This window comes from Oncorhynchus masou, chromosome 11 (assembly GCF_036934945.1).
Source record: "Oncorhynchus masou masou isolate Uvic2021 chromosome 11, UVic_Omas_1.1, whole genome shotgun sequence".
Lineage (NCBI taxonomy): Eukaryota > Metazoa > Chordata > Actinopteri > Salmoniformes > Salmonidae > Oncorhynchus > Oncorhynchus masou.
This window is the reverse complement of record NC_088222.1, coordinates 6,884,747-6,909,054: the sequence shown is the minus strand read 5'-3', so window position 1 is coordinate 6,909,054 and position 24,308 is coordinate 6,884,747. Positions and strand designations below refer to the sequence as shown.

The following is a 24,308-nucleotide window of genomic DNA, read 5'->3' as shown; positions in this document are numbered from 1 at the left end:
ACTCTAACCACTAGGCTACCCTGCCACCTCTACACTCTAACCACTAGGCTACCCTGCCACCTCTACACTCTAACCACTAGCCTACCCTGCCGCCTCTACACTCTAACCACTAGGCTACCTACCACCTCTACACTCTAACCACTAGGCTACCTACCACCTCTACACTCTAACCACTAGCCTACCCTGCCCCCTCACACTCTAACCACTAGGCTACCTGCCACCTCTACACTCTAACCACTAGCCTACCCTGCCACCTCTACACTCTAACCACTAGGCTACCTGCCACAACTACACTCTAACCACTAGACTACCTGCCACCTCTACACTCTAACCACTAGGCTACCTGCCGCCTCTACACTCTAACCACTAGCCTACCCTGCCACCTCTACACTCTAACCACTAGGCTACCTGCCACCTCTACACTCTAACCACTAGACTACCTGCCACCTCTACACTCTAACCACTAGGCTACCTGCCGCCTCTACACTCTAACCACTAGGCTACCTGCCTCCTCTACACTCTAACCACTAGGCTACCTGCCACCTCTACACTCTAACCACTAGGCTACCCTGCCACCCCTACACTCTAACCACTAGGCTACCTGCCACCTCTACACTCTAACCACTAGTCTACCCTGCCACCTCTACACTCTAACCACTAGGCTACCTGCCGCCTCTACACTCTAACCACTAGGCTACCTGCCACCTCTACACTCTAACCACTAGGCTACCTGCCACCTCTACACTCTAACCACTAGGCTACCCTGCCACCCCTACACTCTAACCACTAGGCTACCTGCCACCTCTACACTCTAACCACTAGTCTACCCTGCCACCTCTACACTCTAACCCTAGGCTACCTGCCGCCTCTACACTCTAACCACTAGGCTACCCTGCCACCCCTACACTCTAACCACTAGTCTACCCTGCCACCTCTACACTCTAACCACTAGGCTACCTGCCACCTCTACACTCTAACCACTAGCCTACCCTGCCACCTCTACACTCTAACCACTAGGCTACCTGTCTCCTCTACACTCTAACCACTAGGCTACCTGCCTCCTCTACACTCTACCCACTAGGCTACCTGTCTCCTTTACACTCTAACCACTAGGCTACCTGCCTCCTCTACACTCTAACCACTAGGCTACCTGTCTCCTCTACACTCTAACCACTAGGCTACCTGCCACCTCTACACTCTAACCACTAGCCTACCCTGCCACCTCTACACTCTAACCACTAGGCTACCTGTCTCCTCTACACTCTAAACACTAGGCTACCTGCCTCCTCTACACTCTAACCACTAGGCTACCTGTCTCCTCTACACTCTAACCACTAGGCTACCTGCCTCCTCTACACTCTAACCACTAGGCTACCTGTCTCCTTTACACTCTAACCACTAGTCTACCTGCCACCTCTACACTCTAACCACTAGGCTACCTGCCACCTCTACACTCTAACCACTAGGCTACCCTGCCACCCCTACACTCTAACCACTAGGCTACCTGCCACCTCTACACTCTAACCACTAGGCTACCCTGCCGCCTCTACACTCTAACCACTAGGCTACCCTGCCACCTCTACACTCTAACCACTAGGCTACCCTGCCGCCTCTACACTCTAACCACTAGGCTACCTGCCTCCCCTATTACCGGTAGTTACTTATTATTTTAAACTAGGACATTCACATGCACTTATACATTAAAAACCCTTTTCATTATATTCTATAGATAGATTTACATAATGTGAAAGTGTCCGTTTACAAAACACCGGATTTAACAAGTGATTTAACAAGTGACATCAATAAGAGATCCTAGCTTTTTTTTCAGCTGGATTAAACTGGTCAGGCTTTGTCATTGGAAAGAGCAGGTGTTCTTAATGTTTTGTACACTCAGTGTTTATTTAGTGTAGAAGAAGTCTGGGTAGTAATTATAATGATGCACAAGCGAGAACCTTCACTACCGTTCTGGAGATACGGTAATCCTTAATTGGATTTTGGTAACTTCTGAGCTGTTCTAAGAGATAATCAAAATGTTATTGTTTTGTAATATATTGTGCAATACTTGTAACTTATTTTGCGTCCAGTGGAGCTCAGTTAGAAGAGCATAGTGCTTGCAACACCAGGGGTTCTGGGTTCGATTCCCACAGGGGACCAGTATGAACGTGTCTGCACTCACTAACTGTAAATCACTCTGGATGAGAGGCTCTGCTAAATAACTAAGATGTAAATGTAAAATGTTTGGAGATTGAATCCAAGCCAGCCCAGATGGAATCGCTCCTCTTTCTGGCAGGACTTTTATCATTAAGATTCTGTTTCTCTTATCGAAACTGTTTCAGTGAAAAGACATGATTTATATTTTACACATTTAAAGATTTGTCAAGCCTAGCCATCTGCATAGTGGGGTAGAAGAGGTACAAGACACTTCTTTATCCCATGATGCATTTGATGTTATGGTATTGACACTTGTTACAGTATTGACACAGTGTTATGGTATTCACATTGTTACAGTGTTATGGTATTGACACTTGTTTGTCTAGCCTACTTTTACTTCACAGCCACTTGGGGTTTTACTGTATTTTTTATTTATTTTTATTTTTTTACCTTTATTTAACTAGGCAAGTCAGTTAAGAACAAATTATTATTTTCAATGACGGCCTAGGAACAGTGGGTCAATTGCCTGTTCTGGGGCAGAACGACAGATTTGTACCTTGTCAGCTTGGGGGTTTGAACTTGCAACCTTTCGGTTACTAGTCCAACACTCTAACCACTAGGCTGCCCTGCCACCTCTACACTCTAACCACTAGGCTACCTGCCGCCTCTACACTCTAACCACTAGGCTACCTGCCTCCTCTACACTCTAACCACTAGGCTACCTGCCACCTCTACACTCTAACCACTAGGCTACCCTGCCACCTCTACACTCTAACCACTAGGCTACCTGCCACCTCTACACTCTAACCACTAGGCTACCCTGCCACCTCTATTTTCTAACCACTAGGCTACCTCAACTGCCTGGTCACTCTAACCACTAGGCTACCTGCCTCCTCTACACTCTAACCACTAGGCTACCTGCCTCCTCAACACTCTAACCACTAGGCTACCCTGCCACCTACACTTCCGTATCATTATATATATATATATATACATTCAGTATATCCACGTCATCAGGGGTGGGGGGGGCATCCACGTCATCAGGGGGGGGGGGGGGCATCCACGTCATCAGGGAGGGGGGATCCACGTCATCAGGGGTGGGGGGGGCATCCACGTCATCAGGGGGGGGGGGGGCATCCACGTCATCAGGGGGTGGCATCCACGTCATCAGGGGGGGGGGGCATCCACGTCATCGGGGGGGGCATCCACGTCATCAGGGGGGGGGGCATCCACGTCATCGGGGGGGGCATCCACGTCATCAGGGGGGGCATCCACGTCATCAGGGGGGGGGGGGGGCATCCACGTCATCAGGGGGGGCATCCACGTCATCAGGGGGGGGCATCCACGTCATCAGGGGGGCATCCACGTCATCAGGGGGGGCATCCACGTCATCAGGGGGGGGCATCCACGTCATCATGGGGGGGGCATCACGTCATCATGGGGTGGCATCCATCGTCATCAGGGAGTACCAGGGGGCATCCACGTCATCATGTGGGGGGCATCCATCGTCATCGGGGGGCATCCACGTCATCGGGGGGCATCCACGTCATCGGGAGGGCATCCACGTCATGGAGGGAGTACCAGGGCATCCACGTCATCGGGGTGGCATCCACGTCATCAGGGGGATCACGTCATCGGGGGGGATCCACGTCATGTGGAGGGGGATCCACGTCATCAGGGGGAGGCATCCACGTCATCAGGGAGGGGGGCATCCACGTCATCAGGGGGGAGGCATCCACGTCATCAGCTCCCGGGGAACATTGGGTTAACTGTCCAGGTGCAGAACGACAGTACCAGATCAATGTGGAGCTATATACAGGGAGTACCAGATCAATGTGGAGCTGTATACAGGAAGTACCAGTACCAGATCAATGTGGAGCTATATACAGGGAGTACCAGATCAATGTGGAGCTATATACAGGGAGTACCAGATCAATGTGGAGCTGTATACAGGGAGTACCAGATCAATGTGGAGCTATATACAGGGAGTACCAGTACCAGATCAATGTGGAGCTATATACAGGGAGTACCAGATCAATGTGGAACTATATACAGGGAGTACCAGTACCAGATCAATGTGGAGCTATATACAGGGAGTACCAAATCAATGTGGAGCTGTATACAGGGAGTACCAGATCAATGTGGAACTATATACAGGGAGTACCAGTACCAGATCAATGTGGAGATATATACAGGGAGTACCAGATCAATGTGGAGCTATATACAGGGAGTACCAGATCAATGTGCAGCTGTATACAGGGATTACCAGATCAATGTGGAGCTATATACAGGGAGTACCATATCAATGTAGAGCTATATACAGGGAGTACCAGATCAATGTGGAGCTATATACAGGGAGTACCAGTACCAGTACCAGATCAATGTGGAGCTATATAAAGGGATTACCAGTACCAGGTCAATGTGGAGCTATATACAGGGAGTACCAGATCAATATGGAGCTATATACAGGGAGTACCAGATCAATATGGAGCTATATACAGGGAGTACCAGATCAATGTGGAGCTATATACAGGAAGTACCAGATCAATGTGGAGCTATATACAGGGAGTACCAGTACCAGATCAATGTGGAGCTATATAGCTATATACAGGAGTACCAGTACCAGATCAAGTACCAGATCAATGTGGAGCCATATACAGGAAGTACCAGATCAATGTGGAGCTATATACAGGGAGTACCAAATCAATGTGGAGTTATATACAGGAAGTACCAGTACCAGATCAATGTGGAGCCATATACAGGGAGTACCAGATCAATGTGGAGCTATATACAGGAAGTACCAGATCAATGTGGAGCTATATACAGGAAGTACCAGTACCAGATCAATGTGGAGCTATATACAGGGAGTACCAGATCAATGTGGAGCTATATACAGGAAGTACCAGATCAATGTGGAGCTATATACAGGGAGTACCAGATCAATGTGGAGCCATATACAGGAAGTACCAGATCAATGTGGAGCTATATACAGGAAGTACCAGTACCAGATCAATGTGGAGCCATATACAGGGAGTACCAGATCAATGTGGAGCTATATACAGGAAGTACCAGATCAATGTGGAGCTATATCCACATTTTTTTTATTTTGGCCTTATTCTAAAATTGATTAAATAAAACATTTTTACTCATCAACCTACACACAATATCCCATAATGACACATTTTTTGCAAATGTATAAAATATTTATTGACGTAAGTATTCAGACCCTTTGCTATGAGACCCGAAATTGAGTTCAGGTGCATCCTGTTTCCATTGATCATCTTTGAGATGTTTATACAACTTCATTGGAGTCCACCTGTGGTCATTTCTTTTGATTGGACATGGAAAGGTGCACACCTGTCTATATAAAGGTCCCACAGTTGACAGTACATGTCAGAGCAAAAACCAAGCCATGAGGTCGAAGGAGTAGAGCTCCGAGACAGGATTGTGTCGAGGCACAGATCTGGGGAAGGATACCAAAACATTTCTGCAGCTTTGAAGGTCCCCAAGAACACATCGGCCTCCATCATTCTTAAATTGAAGAAGTTTGAAGCCATCAAGACTCTTCCTAGAGCCGGCCGCCCGGGCAAACTGAGCAAACAGGGGAGAAGGGCCTTGGTCCGGGAGGTGACCAAGAACCCGATGGTCACTCTGACAGAGCTCCAGAGTTCTGTGGAGATGGGAGAACCTTCCAGAAGGAGAACCTTCTCTGCAGCACACCACCAATCAGGCCTTTATGCCCAGAAGGAAGCCACTCCTCAGTAAAAGGCACATGACAGCCCACTTGGAGTTTACCAAAAGGCACCTAAAGGACTCTTAGACCATGAGGAACAAGATTCTCTGGTCTGATGAAACCAAGACTTAATTCTTTGGCCTGAATGCCAAGCGTCACATCTAGAGGAAACCTGGCACCATCTCTACTGTGAAGCATGGTGGTGGCAACATCATGCTGTGGGGATGTTATTCAGCGGCAGGGACTGGAGACTAGTCAGGATCGAGGGAAAGATGAACGGAGCAAAGTACAGAGAGATTATTGATGAAAACCTGCTCCAGAGCGCTCAGGACCTCAGAATGGGGCGACGGTTCACCTTCCAACAGGACAATGACCCTAAAAACACAGCCAAGACAACGCAGGAGTGGCTTCGGGGCAAGTCTCTGAATGTCCTTGAGTGGCCCAGCCAGAGCCCGGACTTGAACCGGGCAGCAACGCTCCCCATCCAACCTGACAGAGCTTGAGAGGATCTGCAGAGAAGAATGTGAGAAACTCCCCAAATACAGGTGTGCCAAGCTTGTAGCTTCATACCCAATGAGACTCGAGGCTGTAATCGCTGCCAAAGGTGCTTCAATAAAGTACCAAGTAAAGGGTCTGAATACTTATGTATATGTGATATTTCTCTTTTTTATATGTAATACATTTACAGAAATGTCTAAAAAGCTGTTTTATTATTGTGTATAGCTTGATGAGGGGAGGAAAAGAAACGATTGAATCCATTTTAGAATAAGGCTGTAATGTAACACAAGGTGGAAAAATCATGGGGTTTGAAAACTTTCCGAATGCCACTGTATGTTGCTAAATCAGGTGTTATATACACTGAGTGTACAAAACATTAGGAACACCTGCTCTTTCCAGGACATCGACTGATCAGGTGAATCCAGGTGAAAGCTATGGCCCCTTATTGATGTCACCTGTTAAAATCCACTTCAATCAGTGTAGATGAAGGGGAGGAGACGGGTTAAAGAAGGATTTATAAGCCCTGAGACAATGGAAACATAGATTGTGTGTGTGTGTCATTCAGAGGGTGAATGGACAAGATAAAATATTTAAATGTATTTGACCGGAGTTTGGTAGTAGGTGCCAGGCTCACTGGTTAATGTCAAGAACTGCAAAGCTGCTGGGCTTTTCACGATCAACAGTTTCCTGTGTGTTTCAAGAATGGTCCACCACCCAAAGGACATCCAGTCAAATTGACACAAAAGTGGGACGCATTGGAGCCAACATGGGCCAGCATCCCTGTGGAACGCTTCCAACATGTTGTAGAGACCATGCCCTGATGAATTGAAGCTCTTTTGAGGGCAAAAGGGGGTGCAAATCAATATTAGGAAGGTGTTCCTAATGTTTGTACATTCAGTGTGAATGTGTTAAATCTGGTGGTCATGCGTGGCTTTGTTAGTGGCTCTAGCAAAACAAGGTTGTGGGTTCAATTCCCACAGGAACCACATGTACATTGTAAACATGTGTCCTCTCCCCTGACTGTGTTTCAGAGCATTAAGGTGAGCTGGCAGCCCCCTCCTCCCAACAGCCAGAACGGGTTCATCACCGGCTACAAGCTCCGACACCGGAAGACCGGCCGACGAGGAGACCAGGAGGCCATCGAACCTAACAACTTCTGGTACCTGTTCACAGGTGAGTCTCCTGGTACCTGTTCACAGGTGAGACTTCTGGTACCTGTTCACAGGTGAGTCTCCTGGTACCTGTTCACAGGTGAGACTTCTGGTACCTGTTCACAGGTGAGTCTCCTGGTACCTGTTCACAGGTGAGTCTCCTTATACTTGTTTACAGGTGAGTCTCCTGGTACCTGTTCACAGGTGAGTCTCCTGGTACCTGTTCACAGGTGAGTCTCCTTATACCTGTTTACAGGTGAGTCTCCTGGTACCTGTTCACAGGTGAGTCTCCTGGTACCTGTTTACAGGTGAGTCTCCTTATACTTGTTTACAGGTGAGTCTCCTGGTACCTGTTCACAGGTGAGTCTCCTTATACTTGTTTACAGGTGAGTCTCCTGGTACCTGTTCACAGGTGAGTCTCCTGGTACCTGTTCACAGGTGAGTCTCCTGGTACCTGTTCACAGGTGAGTCTCCTTATACTTGTTTACAGGTGAGTCTCCTGGTACCTGTTTACAGGTGAGTCTCCTGGTACCTGTTTACAGGTGAGTCTCCTGGTACCTGTTCACAGGTGAGTCTCCTGGTACCTGTTTACAGGTGAGTCTCCTGGTACCTGTTTACAGGTGAGTCTCCTGGTACCTGTTTACAAGTGAGTCTCCTGGTACCTGTTCACAGGTGAGTCTCCTGGTACCTGTTCACAGGTGAGTCTCCTGGTACCTGTTCACAGGTGAGTCTCCTGGTACCTGTTCACAGGTGAGTCTCATGGTACCTGTTCACAGGTGAGTCTCCTGGTACCTGTTCACAGGTGAGTCTCCTGGTACCTGTTCACAGGTGAGTCTCCTGGTACATGTTCACAGGTGAGTCTCCTGGTACATGTTCACAGGTGAGTCTCCTGGTACATGTTCACAGGTGAGTCTCCTGGTACCTGTTCACAGGTGAGTCTCCTGGTACCTGTTCACAGGTGAGTCTCCTGGTACCTGTTCACAGGTGAGTCTCCTGGTACCTGTTCACAGGTGAGTCTCCTGGTACCTGTTCACAGGTGAGTCTCCTGGTACCTGTTCACAGGTGAGTCTCCTGGTACCTGTTCACAGGTGAGTCTCCTGGTACCTGTTCACAGGTGAGTCTCCTGGTACCTGTTCACAGGTGAGTCTCCTGGTACCTGTTCACAGGTGAGTCTCCTGGTACCTGTTCACAGGTGAGTCTCCTGGTACCTGTTTACAGGTGAGTCTCCTGGTACCTGTTTACAGGTGAGTCTCCTGGTACCTGTTTACAGGTGAGTCTCCTGGTACCTGTTCACAGGTGAGACGTATGGTACCTGTTCACAGGTGAGTCTATCAAATCAAATCAAATTTTATTTGTCACATACACAGGGTTAGCAGATGTTAATGCGAGTGTAGCGAAATGCTTGTGCTTCTAGTTCCGACAATGCAGTAATAACCAACAAGTAATCTAACTAACAATTCTTAATCTACTGTCTTATACACAGTGTAAGGGGATAAAGAATATGTACATAAGGATATAAAATTGAGTGATGGTACAGAGCAGCATAGGCAAGATACAGTAGATGGTATCGAGTACAGTATATACATGTGAGATGAGTATGTAAACAAAGTGGCATAGTTAAAGTGGCTAGTGATACATGTATTACATAAGGATGCAGTCGATGATATAGAGTACAGTATATACGTATGCATATGAGATGAATAATGTAGGGTAAGTAACATTATATAAGGTAGCATTGTTTAAAGTGGCTAGTGATATATTTACATCATTTCCCATCAATTCCCATTATTAAAGTGGCTGGAGTTGAGTCAGTGTCAGTGTGTAGGCAGCAGCCACTCAATGTTAGTGGTGGCTGTTTAACAGTCTGATGGCCTTGAGATAGAAACTGTTTTTCAGTCTCTCGGTCCCAGCTTTGATGCACCTGTACTGACCTCGCCTTCTGGATGATAGCGGGGTGAACAGGCAGTGGCTCGGGTGGTAGATGTCCTTGATGATCTTTATGGCCTTCCTGTAACATCGGGTGGTGTAGGTGTCCTGGAGGGCAGGTAGTTTGCCCCCGATGATGCGTTGTGCAGACCTCACTACCCTCTGGAGAGCCTTACGGTTGAGGGCGGAGCAGTTGCCGTACCAGGCGGTGATACAGCCCGCCAGGATGCTCTCGATTGTGCATCTGTAGAAGTTTGTGAGTGCTTTTGGTGACAAGCCGAATTTCTTCAGCCTCCTGAGGTTGAAGAGGCGCTGCTGCGCCTTCTTCACGATGCTGTCTGTGTGAGTGGACCAATTCAGTTTGTCTGTGATGTGTATACCGAGGAACTTAAAACTTGCTACTCTCTCCACTACTGTTCCATCGATGTGGATAGGGGGGTGTTCCCTCTGCTGTTTCCTGAAGTCCACAATCATCTCCTTAGTTTTGTTGACGTTGAGTGTGAGGTTATTTTCCTGACACCACACTCCGAGGGCCCTCACCTCCTCCCTGTAGGCCGTCTCGTCGTTGTTGGTAATCAAGCATACCACTGTTGTGTCATCCGCAAACTTGATGATTGAGTTGGAGGCGTGCGTGGCCACGCAGTCGTGGGTGAACAGGGAGTACAGGAGAGGGCTCAGAACGCACCCTTGTGGGGCCCCAGTGTTGAGGATCAGCGGGGTGGAGATGTTGTTACCTACCCTCACCACCTGGGGGCGGCCCGTCAGGAAGTCCAGTACCCAGTTGCACAGGGCGGGGTCGAGACCCAGGGTCTCGAGCTTGATGACGAGCTTGGAGGGTACTATGGTGTTGAATGCCGAGCTGTAGTCGATGAACAGCATTCTCACATAGGTATTCCTCTTGTCCAGATGGGTTAGGGCAGTGTGCAGTGTGGTTGAGATTGCATCGTCTGTGGACCTATTTGAGCGGTAAGCAAATTGGAGTGGGTCTAGGGTGTCAGGTAGGGTGGAGGTGATATGGTCCTTGACTAGTCTCTCAAAGCACTTCATGATGACGGAAGTGAGTGCTACGGGGCGGTAGTCGTTTAGCTCAGTTACCTTAGCTTTCTTGGGAACAGGAACGATGGTGGCCCTCTTGAAGCATGTGGGAACAGCAGACTGGTATAGGGATTGATTGAATATGTCCGTAAACACACCAGCCAGCTGGTCTGCGCATGCTCTGAGGGCGCGGCTGGGGATGCCGTCTGGGCCTGCAGCCCTGCGAGGGTTAACACGTTTAAATGTTTTACTCACCTCGGCTGCAGTGAAGGACAGTCCGCATGTTTTCGTTGCAGGCAGTGTCAGTGGCACTGTATTGTCCTCAAAGCGGGCAAAAAAGTGATTTAGTCTGCCTGGGAGCAAGACATCCTGGTCCGTGACTGGGCTGGATTTCTTTCTGTAGTCCGTGATTGACTGTAGACCCTGCCACATGCCTCTTGTGTCTGAGCCGTTGAATTGGGATTCTACTTTGTCTCTGTACTGACGCTTAGCTTGTTTGATAGCCTTACGGAGGGAATAGCTGCATTGTTTGTATTCAGTCACGTTACCAGACACCTTGCCCTGATTGAAAGCAGTGGTTCGCGCTTTCAGTTTCACACGAATGCTGCCATCAATCCAAGGTTTCTGGTTAGGGAATATTTTAATCGTTGCTATGGGAACGACATCTTCAACGCACGTTCTAATGAACTCGCACACCGAATCAGCGTATTCGTCAATGTTGTTATTTGACGCAATACGAAACATGTCCCAGTCCACGTGATGGAAGCAGTCTTGGAGTGTGGAGTCAGCTTGGTCGGACCAGCGTTGGACAGACCTCAGCGTGGGAGCTTCTTTGTTTAGCTTTTGTCTGTAGGCAGGTATCAGCAAAATGGAGTCGTGGTCAGCTTTTCCGAAAGGGGGGCGGGGCAAGGCCTTATATGCGTCGCGGAAGTTAGAGTAACAGTGATCCAAGGTTTTTCCGCCCCTGGTTGCGCAATCGATATGCTGATAAAATTTAGGGAGTCTTGTTTTCAGATTAGCCTTGTTAAACTCCCCAACCACGATGAATGCAGCCTCCGGATAAATGGTTTCCAGTTTGCAAAGAGTTAAATAAAGTTCGTTCAGAGCCATCGATGTGTCTGCTTGGGGGGGATATATACGGCTGTGATTATAATCGAAGAGAATTCTCTTGGTAGGTAATGCGGTCTACATTTGATTGTGAGGAATTCTAAATCAGGTGAACAGAAGGATTTGAGTTCCTATATGTTTCTTTCATCGCACCATGCCTCGTTAGCCATAAGGCATACACCCCCACCCCTCTTCTTACCAGAAAGGTGTTTGTTTCTGTCGGCGCGATGCGTGGAGAAACCCGTTAGCTGCACCGCATCGGATAGCGTCTCTCCAGTGAGCCATGTTTCCGTGAAGCACAGAACGTTACAGTCTCTGATGTCCCTCTGGAATGCTACCCTTGCTCGGATTTCATCAACCTTGTTGTCAAGAGACTAGACATTGGCAAGAAGAATGCTAGGAAGTGGGGCACGATGTGCCCGTCTCCGTAGTCTGACCAGAAGACCGCTATGTTTCCCTCTTTTTCGGAGTCGTTTTTGGGTCGCTGCATGCGATCCATTCCGTTGTCCTGTTTGTAAGGCAGAACACAGGATCCGCGGCGCGAAAAACATATTCTTGGTCGTACTGATGGTGGGTTGACGCTAATCTTATATACAGTAGTTCTTCTCGGCTGTATGTAATGAAACCTAAGATGACCTGGGGTACTAATGTAAGAAATAACACGTAAAAAAACAAAAACCTGCATAGTTTCCTAGGAACGCGAAACGAGGCGGCCATCTCTGTCGGCGCCGGAAGTTATTGAGTACCTGTTCACAGGTGAGTCTCCTGGTACCTGTTCACAGGTGAGTCTCCTGGTACCTGTTCACAGGTGAGTCTCCTGGTACCTGTTCACAGGTGAGTCTCCTGGTACTTGTTCACAGGTGAGTCTCCTGGTACCTTTTCACAGGTGAGTCTCCTGGTACCTTTTTACAGGTGAGTCTCCTGGTACCTTTTTACAGGTGAGTCTCCTGGTACCTTTTTACAGGTGAGTCTCCTGGTACCTTTTTACAGGTGAGTCTCCTGGTACCTGTTCACAGGTGAGTCTCCTGGTACCTGTTCACAGGTGAGTTCCTGGTACCTGTTCACAGGTGAGACATATGGTACAGTGCCTGGGTAAAGTATTCATTTCACTTATTCCACATTTTGTTGTTTTGTTGGACTGAATTCAAAATGGATTCATAACATCCATAATGACAAAGTAAAAACATGTTTTTTTAACATTTTTACATTTTTTCCAAATGTGAATGAAATATCTAATTTACATAAGTAGTCAATACATGTTAGAATCGCCTTTGGCAGTGATTACAGCTGTGAGTCTTTCTGGGTAAATCTCTAAGAACTTTTCACACCTGTGGTCTCATTGATCAATATTGCGTATTCTAGAATACTACTTACAAACGGAATTTAGAATGTTTGTAAGCAATAAATAAGTGATTTATCAAACAATCCCACTATGCCTGTACAGGTAGGAGATTTTATTTTACCAGGTAAGTTGACTGAGGACACATTCTCATTTACAGCAACGACCTGGGTAATAGTTACAAGGGAGAGGAATGAGCCAATTGTGAGCTGGGGATGATTAGGTGACCATGATGGTTTTGAGGGCCAGAATGGGAATTTAGCCAGGACACCGGGGTTAACACCCCTACTCTTACGATAAGTGCCATGGGATCTTTAATGACCTCAGAGAGTCAGGACACCCGTTTAACATCCTATCCAAAAGACAGCACCCTACACAGGGCAGTGTCCCCAATCACTGCCCTGGGGCAGACCAGAGGATAGAGTGCCTCCTACTGCACCTCCAACACCACTTCTAGCAGCATCTGGTCTCCCATCCAGGAACTGACCAGGACCAACTCTGCTTAGCTTCAGAAGCCAGTCAGCAGTGGGATGCAGGACGGGATGCTGTTGAGATAAATAGAAAACGATAATAAATACCATTTGTTCTCAGCCTCAGTTCTCATGCACGACCTTGGCCTTTTGCATTTTGAAACATCCCGTAAATTAAAACCATATATGGTCACAATCCTCCATTTTAAAGCCTGTGTTGGAATACACAACGCCGTACCATGAAATAGCCGACAACGGCGCAACAGAAAATAAAAACTTCAGTCTGACACTGAAATTGAGGTTGAATGCAATCGAAATGTTTTATTTGAAAAAACATATCTACAAAGAGATGAACCATTGGGACAATTTAAGTTGCTTTAACAGTGGAACAATTACTTCAAATGAGTAGCTAACGCTCACCGATAAGCCTTCCATCCTCAACCGCTCCTTCCTCGGCGGGGGTGTCGGCCAACAACACATAACCTATCACCTGTACGTTAAGAGTGACAGCTTTTTTCTCTTCACATAGTTGAACTTGTTTTATGGATGGTGTTTCTATGGCGATGTGGTGGGTCATCTATTGCTCTGTTCGTAGGTTGCTTGGTAACTCATTGATGGCAAAGAAACCCCCCTTGACTTCAACCTTGTTGTGTGATGGTGAAGGGAAATTGTCTGTTAAAGTTTGTTTTGCTGATGATTTGCAATCCAAAACATTGGCTCATCGAGAAATGTGAGATGCCGATCGGGCCAGCTCCCGCTGAAAAGTGTCCTTTGCCAAAAACCTGAGGGTGGATCTATATAGGGAATAGGGTTCCATAGGGCTCTGGTCTAAAGCACTGCACTATGTAGGGAATAGGGTTCCATAGGGCTCTGGTCTAAAATAGTGCACTATATAGGGAATAGTGTTCCATAGGGCTCTGGTCTAAAGTGGTTCACTATATAGGGAATAGGGTTCCATAGGGATTTGGTCTAAAGTAGTGCACTATTTAGGGAATAGGGTTCCATAGGGCTCTGGTCTAAAGTAGTGCACTATGTAGGGAATAGGGTTCCATAGGGATCTGGTCTAAAGTAGTGCACTATGTAGGGAATAGGGTTCCATAGGGATTTGGTCTAAAGTAGTGCAATATATAGAGATTAGTTTATCATTTGGGACGTGGTTGTGTTCTCTTAATGGGAGACTCTTATGAAAAGAAGAACGAAACAAATGGTTATTTTTCAAAGCGTCTGAGGCAGAGACGGACAGGGGATATTTGGCCTCAGTGGCGTTAAGGGGGGAGGGGGGACACTTCACCACAACAGAGACAAGGGATATTTGGCCTCAGTGGTGTTAAGGTGGAGGGGGGACACTTCACCACAACAGAGACAGGGGATATTTGGCCTCAGTGGTGTTATAGAGGGAGGGGGGACACTTCACCACAACAGAGACAAGGGATATTTGGCCTCAGTGGTGTTAAGGGGGAGGGGGACACTTCACCACACCACAACAGAGACAGGGGATATTTGGCCTCAGTGGTGTTATGGGGGGAGGGGGGACACTTCACCACAACAGAGACAGGGGATATTTGGCCTCAGTGGTGTTATAGAGGGAGGGGGGACACTTCACCACAACAGAGACAGGGGATATTTGGCCTCAGTGGTGTTATAGAGGGAGGGGATATTTGGCCCTCAGTGGTGTTAAGGGGGGACACTTCACCACAACAGAGACAGGGGATATTTGGCCTCAGTGGTGTTAAGGGGGGGGGGACACTTCACCACACCACAACAGAGACAGCTAGCTGTTTATTTTACTGCCATAATGTATTATGTCAATTTGAATGGTGAGTTTGCATGGAAATGATATTCCTTTTCATTAGTTTGCTGATGAATATCTCACATGGGTCTCCTGTCCTAGCGGAAACTCATTTCAGGCCTTGTGTGCTCTTCTAATCCTCGGGTCTGTTCCAAATGACAGCTGATTCCTGATTTAGTTCACTACTTTAGACCAAGGCTTAGGTCACAATTAGTGCACTATATAAGGAATAGGGTGCCATTATATAAGGAATAGGGTGCCATTATATAAGGAATAGGGTGCCATTATATAAGGAATAGGGTGCCATTATATAAGGAATAGGGTGCCATTATATAAGGAATAGGGTGCCATTATATAAGGAATAGGGTGCCATTATATAAGGAATAGGGTGCCATTATATAAGGATTAGGGTGCCATTATATAACGAATAGGGTGCCATTATATAAGGAATAGGGTGCCATTATATAAGGAATAGGGTGCCATTATATAAGGAATAGGGTGCCATTATATAAGGAATAGGGTGCCATTATATAAGGAATAGGGTGCCATTATATAAGGAATAGGGTGCCATTATATAAGGAATAGGGTGCCTTTATATAAGGAATTGGGTGCCATTATATAAGGAATAGGGTGCCATTATATAAGGAATAGGGTGCCATTATATAAGGAATAGGGTGCCATTATATAAGGAATAGGGTGCCATTATATAAGGAATAGGGTGCCATTATATAAGGAATAGGGTGCCATTATATAAGGAATAGGGTGCCATCATATAAGGAATAGGGTGCCATTATATAAGGAATAGGGTGCCATTATATAAGGAATAGGGTGCCATTATATAAGGAATAGGGTGCCATTATATAAGGAATAGGGTGCCATTATATAAGGAATAGGGTGCCATTATATAAGGAATAGGGCGCCATTTGGGATGCATGCCCATAACACTCTCCTCCTGGGCTTGTCAGGGCTGGCTGTCGGTCTGTCGGCGATTTAATAAGACCTGTTTTGTCTCCAAGTAGAAGATAGAGGGGATTTTATAATCATCTGAAGAGAATAGGGATGAATGACGTCCCAAACTCACCTCCGAATACGTCTGTAATTCAGTAAAGAACATTTAGCTTTTGAAAGACATGCTGCCCACTAACAATGAACACAGAGATGATTTGGTGGCTTATGGGAGATTGAGTGCTATAACAAACTCTTATTTACAATGACACAATGTGGGTTGAACCCACAACTATTCAGGCTCTTGTTTGTGTGTGGTGTGATGAATGTTACCGCTCAACCACCCAGACGCTGCACCGCTGTGTGTGTGTGTGTTTAACATCTCTTGGTGTCGTTGTCATGTTTCCCCTCTCTTCTCAGACCTGGAGAAAGGCAGTCAGTACAGTTTCCAGGTCTCTGCCATGACAGCTAACGGCACGGGCCCGGCCAGCGAGTGGTTCACCGCCGAGACGCCAGAGAATGACCTTGACGGTAAAGTCAAAGACACTTTATTTACACTTCAGTCCGTCTCTTCTCGTCTACCTTCCAAATGACAACCTGTTGGCTCTGGACTAAAGTAGTGCACTATATAGGGAATAGGGTTCTATAGGGCTCTGGACTAAAGTAGTGCACTATATAGGGAATAGGGTTCCATAGGGCTCTGGACTAAAGTAGTGCACTATATATAGGGAATAGGGTTCTATAGGGCTCTGGTCTAAAGTAGTGCACTATATAGGGGATAGGGTTCCATAGGGCTCTGGTCTAAAGTAGTGCACTATATAGGGGATAGGGTTCCATAGGCCTCTGGTCTAAAGTAGTGCACTATATAGGGAATAGGCTTCCATGGGGCTCTGGTCTAAAGTAGTGCACTATATATAGGGAATAGGGTTCTATAGGGCTCTGGTCTAAAGTAGTGCACTATATAGGGGATAGGGTTCCATGGGGCTCTGGTCTAAAGTAGTGCACTATATAGGGAATAGGGTTCCATAGGGCTCTGGTCTAAAGTAGTGCACTACATAGGGAATAGGGTTCCATAGGGCTCTGGTCTAAAGTAGCGTGCACTACATGTGGAATAGGGTTCCATGTGGGTCTGGTCTGTGTAGTGTGTGTGTGTGTGTGTGTGTGTGTGTGTGTGTGTGTGTGTGTGTGTGTGTGTGTGTGTGTGTGTGTGTGTGTGTGTGTGTGTTGAGATAAAGCAGATCATTGGACGATAAAGTCATGTTGTCATTTTTTTAACTTTCTTATTGTCTTTCCAGAGAGCCAAGTCCCGAACCAGCCGAGTTCCCTCCATGTCCGACCACTGCCCAACAGCATCATCATGAGCTGGACTCCTCCCCTCAACCCCAACATCCTAGTACGGGGCTACATCATTGGCTACGGAGTAGGAAGTCCCTACGCCGAGACGGTCAGGGTGGACAGCAAGCAGCGATACTACGCCATAGAAAACCTAGGTGAGTTCTCTAGTGGTAGTACTACATACTGAACATGATACCAGTCTGGTTAGTGGTAGTACTGCAGACTGAACATGGTCTGGTTGGTACTGCATACTGAACATGGTCTGGTTAGTGGTAGTACTGTATACTGAACATGGTACCAGTCTGGTTAGTGGTAGTACTGCATACTGAACATGGTACCAGTCTGGTTAGGGGTAGTACTGCATACTGAACATGGTCTGGTTAGGGTAGTACTGCATACTGAACATGGTACCAGTCTGGTTAGTGGTAGTACTGCATACTGAACATGGTACCAGTCTGGTTAGGGGTAGTACTGCATACTGAACATGGTACCAGTCTGGTTAGGGGTAGTACTGCATACTGAACATGGTCTGGTTAGGGGTAGTACTGCATACTGAACATGGTACCAGTCTGGTTAGTGGTAGTACTGCATACTGAACATGGTACCAGTCTGGTTAGGGGTAGTACTGCATACTGAACATGGTCTGGTTAGTGGTAGTACTGCATACTGAACATGGTACCAGTCTGGTTAGGGGTAGTACTGCATACTGAACATGGTACCAGTCTGGTTAGGGGTAGTACTGCATACTGAACATGGTACCAGTCTGGTTAGGGGTAGTACTGCAGACTGAACATGGTCTGGTTAGTGGTAGTACTGCATACTGAACATGGTACCAGTCTGGTTAGGGGTAGTACTGCATACTGAACATGGTACCAGTCTGGTTAGGGGTAGTACTGCATACTGAACATGGTACCAGTCTGGTTAGTGGTAGTACTGTATACTGAACATGGTACCAGTCTGGTTAGGGGTAGTACTGCATACTGAACATGGTCTGGTTAGGGGTAGTACTGTATACTGAACATGGTCTGGTTAGGGGTAGTACTGCATACTGAACATGGTACCAGTCTGGTTAGGGGTAGTACTGTATACTGAACATGGTACCAGTCTGGTTAGGGGTAGTACTGCATACTGAACATGGTCTGGTTAGGGGTAGTACTGCATACTGAACATGGTACCAGTCTGGTTAGGGGTAGTACTGCATACTGAACATGGTCTGGTTAGTGGTAGTACTGCATACTGAACATGGTACCAGTCTGGTTAGGGGTAGTACTGCATACTGAACATGGTCTGGTTAGTGGTAGTACTGCATACTGAACATGGTACCAGTCTGGTTAGTGGTAGTACTGCATACTGAACATGGTCTAGTTAGGGTAGTACTGCATACTGAACATGGTACCAGTCTGGTTAGGGGTAGTACTGTATACTGAACATGGTCTGGTTAGTGGTAGTACTGCATACTGAACATGGTACCAGTCTGGTTAGTGGTAGTACTACATACTGAACATGGTACCAGTCTGGTTAGTGGTAGTACTGCATACTGAACATGGTCTGGTTAGTGGTAGTACTGTATACTGAACATGGTCTGGTTAGGGGTAGTACTACATACTGAACATGGTACCAGTCTGGTTAGGGGTAGTACTGCATACTGAACATGGTACCAGTCTGGTTAGGGGTAGTACTGCATACTGAACATGGTCTGGTTAGTGGTAGTACTGCATACTGAACATGGTACCAGTCTGGTTAGGGGTAGTACTGCATACTGAACATGGTCTGGTTAGTGGTAGTACTGCATACTGAACATGGTACCAGTCTGGTTAGTGGTAGTACTGCATACTGAACATGGTACCAGTCTGGTTAGTGGTAGTACTGTATACTGAACATGGTCTGGTTAGGGGTAGTACTGCATACTGAACATGGTACCAGTCTGGTTAGGGGTAGTACTGCATACTGAACATGGTACCAGTCTGGTTAGTGGTAGTACTACATACTGAACATGGTACCAGTCTGGTTAGGGGTAGTACTGCATACTGAACATGGTCTGGTTAGTGGTAGTACTGTATACTGAACATGGTACCAGTCTGGTTAGTGGTAGTACTGCATACTGAACATGGTACCAGTCTGGTTAGGGGTAGTACTGTATACTGAACATGGTCTGGTTAGTGGTAGTACTGTATACTGAACATGGTACCAGTCTGGTTAGGGGTAGTACTGCATACTGAACATGGTCTGGTTAGTGGTAGTACTGCATACTGAACATGGTACCAGTCTGGTTAGTGGTAGTACTACATACTGAACATGGTCTGGTTAGTGGTAGTACTGCATACTGAACATGGTACCAGTCTGGTTAGTGGTAGTACTGCATACTGAACATGGTCTGGTTAGTGGTAGTACTGTATACTGAACATGGTACCAGTCTGGTTAGGGGTAGTACTGTATACTGAACATGGTCTGGTTAGTGGTAGTACTGCATACTGAACATGGTACCAGTCTGGTTAGGGGTAGTACTGCATACTGAACATGGTCTGGTTAGGGGTAGTACTGCATACTGAACATGGTACCAGTCTGGTTAGGGGTAGTACTGCATACTGAACATGGTACCAGTCTGGTTAGTGGTAGTACTGCATACTGAACATGGTACCAGTCTGGTTAGTGGTAGTACTGCATACTGAACATGGTCTGGTTAGTGGTAGTACTGCATACTGAACATGGTCTGGTTAGTGGTAGTACTGTATACTGAACATGGTCTGGTTAGTGGTAGTACTGCATACTGAACATGGTACCAGTCTGGTTAGTGGTAGTACTGCATACTGAACATGGTCTGGTTAGTGGTAGTACTGCATACTGAACATGGTACCAGTCTGGTTAGGGGTAGTACTGCATACTGAACATGGTACCAGTCTGGTTAGTGGTAGTACTGCATACTGAACATGGTCTGGTTAGGGGTAGTACTGCATACTGAACATGGTACCAGTCTGGTTAGTGGTAGTACTGCATACTGAACATGGTACCAGTCTGGTTAGTGGTAGTACTGCATACTGAACATGGTACCAGTCTGGTTAGGGGTAGTACTGCATACTGAACATGGTACCAGTCTGGTTAGGGGTAGTACTGCATACTGAACATGGTCTGGTTAGTGGTAGTACTGCATACTGAACATGGTCTGGTTAGTGGTAGTACTGCATACTGAACATGGTCTGGTTAGTGGTAGTACTGCATACTGAACATGGTACCAGTCTGGTTAGTGGTAGTACTGCATACTGAACATGGTACCAGTCTGGTTAGGGGTAGTACTGCATACTGAACATGGTACCAGTCTGGTTAGGGGTAGTACTGCATACTGAACATGGTCTGGTTAGGGGTAGTACTGCATACTGAACATGGTCTGGTTAGTGGTAGTACTGCATACTGAACATGGTACCAGTCTGGTTAGTGGTAGTACTGCATACTGAACATGGTCTGGTTAGGGGTAGTACTGCATACTGAACATGGTCTGGTTAGTGGTAGTACTACATACTGAACATGGTACCAGTCTGGTTAGGGGTAGTACTGCATACTGAACATGGTACCAGTCTGGTTAGGGGTAGTACTGCATACTGAACATGGTACCAGTCTGGTTAGGGGTAGTACTGCATACTGAACATGGTACCAGTCTGGTTAGGGGTAGTACTGCATACTGAACATGGTACCAGTCTGGTTAGTGGTAGTACTACATACTGAACATGGTACCAGTCTGGTTAGGGGTAGTACTGCATACTGAACATGGTACCAGTCTGGTTAGTGGTAGTACTGCATACTGAACATGGTCTGGTTAGGGGTAGTACTGCATACTGAACATGGTCTGGTTAGTGGTAGTACTGCATACTGAACATGGTACCAGTCTGGTTAGTGGTAGTACTGCATACTGAACATGGTCTGGTTAGGGGTAGTACTGCATACTGAACATGGTCTGGTTAGTGGTAGTACTACATACTGAACATGGTACCAGTCTGGTTAGGGGTAGTACTGCATACTGAACATGGTACCAGTCTGGTTAGTGGTAGTACTACATACTGAACATGGTACCAGTCTGGTTAGGGGTAGTACTGCATACTGAACATGGTCTGGTTAGGGGTAGTACTGCATACTGAACATGGTCTGGTTAGTGGTAGTACTACATACTGAACATGGTACCAGTCTGGTTAGTGGTAGTACTGCATACTGAACATGGTCTGGTTAGGGGTAGTACTGTATACTGAACATGGTCTGGTTAGTGGTAGTACTGCATACTGAACATGGTCTGGTTAGGGGTAGTACTGCATACTGAACATGGTCTGGTTAGTGGTAGTACTGCATACTGAACATGGTCTGGTTAGGGGTAGTACTGCATACTGAACATGGTACCAGTCTGGTTAGTGGTAGTACTGCATACTGAACATGGTACCAGTCTGGTTAGTGGTAGTACTGCATACTGAACATGGTCTGGTTAGGGGTAGTACTGTATACTGAACATGGTCTGGTTAGGGGTAGTACTGCATACTGAACATGGTCTGGTTAGTGGTAGTACTACATACTGAACATGGTACCAGTCTGGTTAGTGGTAGTACTGCATACTGAACATGGTCTGGTTAGGGGTAGTACTGTATACTGAACATGGTCTGGTTAGGGGTAGTACTGCATACTGAACATGGTCTGGTTAGTGGTAGTACTGCATACTGAACATGGTCTGGTTAGTGGTAGTACTACATACTGAACATGGTACCAGTCTGGTTAGTGGTAGTACTGCATACTGAACATGGTCTGGTTAGGGGTAGTACTGTATACTGAACATGGTCTGGTTAGTGGTAGTACTGCATACTGAACATGGTCTGGTTAGGGGTAGTACTGCATACTGAACATGGTACCAGTCTGGTTAGTGGTAGTACTGCATACTGAACATGGTACCAGTCTGGTTAGTGGTAGTACTACATACTGAACATGGTACCAGTCTGGTTAGTGGTAGTACTACATACTGAACATGGTCTGGTTAGTGGTAGTACTACATACTGAACATGGTACCAGTCTGGTTAGTGGTAGTACTACATACTGAACATGGTCTGGTTAGGGGTAGTACTGCATACTGAACATGGTACCAGTCTGGTTAGGGGTAGTACTACATACTGAACATGGTCTGGTTAGGGGTAGTACTGCATACTGAACATGGTACCAGTCTGGTTAGTGGTAGTACTACATACTGAACATGGTACCAGTCTGGTTAGGAGTAGTACTACATACTGAACATGGTCTGGTTAGGGGTAGTACTGCATACTGAACATGGTCTGGTTAGTGGTAGTACTGCATACTGAACATGGTCTGGTTAGGGGTAGTACTGCATACTGAACATGGTACCAGTCTGGTTAGTGGTAGTACTGCATACTGAACATGGTACCAGTCTGGTTAGTGGTAGTACTGCATACTGAACATGGTCTGGTTAGTGGTAGTACTGCATACTGAACATGGTCTGGTTAGTGGTAGTACTACATACTGAACATGGTACCAGTCTGGTTAGTGGTAGTACTGCATACTGAACATGGTACCAGTCTGGTTAGTGGTAGTACTGCATACTGAACATGGTCTGGTTAGGGGTAGTACTGCATACTGAACATGGTACCAGTCTGGTTAGGGGTAGTACTGCATACTGAACATGGTACCAGTCTGGTTAGTGGTAGTACTGCATACTGAACATGGTACCAGTCTGGTTAGGGGTAGTACTGCATACTGAACATGGTACCAGTCTGGTTAGTGGTAGTACTGCATACTGAACATGGTACCAGTCTGGTTAGGGGTAGTACTGCACACTGAACATGGTACCAGTCTGGTTAGTGGTAGTACTGCATACTGAACATGGTACCAGTCTGGTTAGGGGTAGTACTGCATACTGAACATGGTACCAGTCTGGTTAGGGGTAGTACTGCATACTGAACATGATACCAGTCTGGTTAGGGGTAGTACTGTATACTGAACATGGTACCAGTCTGGTTAGGGGTAGTACTACATACTGAACATGGTCTGGTTAGGGGTAGTACTGCATACTGAACATGGTACCAGTCTGGTTAGGGGTAGTACTGCATACTGAACATGGTACCAGTCTGGTTAGTGGTAGTACTGTATACTGAACATGGTCTGGTTAGTGGTAGTACTGCATACTGAACATGGTACCAGTCTGGTTAGGGGTAGTACTGCATACTGAACATGGTACCAGTCTGGTTAGGGGTAGTACTACATACTGAACATGGTACCAGTCTGGTTAGGGGTAGTACTACATACTGAACATGGTACCAGTCTGGTTAGGGGTAGTACTACATACTGAACATGGTACCAGTCTGGTTAGTGGTAGTACTGCATACTGAACATGGTACCAGTCTGGTTAGGGGTAGTACTGTATACTGAACATGGTACCAGTCTGGTTAGTGGTAGTACTACATACTGAACATGGTACCAGTCTGGTTAGGGGTAGTACTACATACTGAACATGGTCTGGTTAGTGGTAGTACTGTATACTGAACATGGTACCAGTCTGGTTAGGGGTAGTACTGCATACTGAACATGGTACCAGTCTGGTTAGGGGTAGTACTACATACTGAACATGGTCTGGTTAGTGGTAGTACTGCATACTGAACATGGTACCAGTCTGGTTAGGGGTAGTACTGCATACTGAACATGGTACCAGTCTGGTTAGGGGTAGTACTGCATACTGAACATGATACCAGTCTGGTTAGGGGTAGTACTGTATACTGAACATGGTACCAGTCTGGTTAGGGGTAGTACTACATACTGAACATGGTCTGGTTAGGGGTAGTACTGCATACTGAAC

At 46.6% G+C, this 24,308-nt stretch overlaps 1 pseudogene; it reads left to right on the top strand.

Moving 5' to 3' along the window:
* The window catches only part of LOC135548943 (netrin receptor DCC-like), a 322,470-nt pseudogene that overhangs the window by 153,554 nt on the left and 144,608 nt on the right, over window positions 1–24,308 (top strand).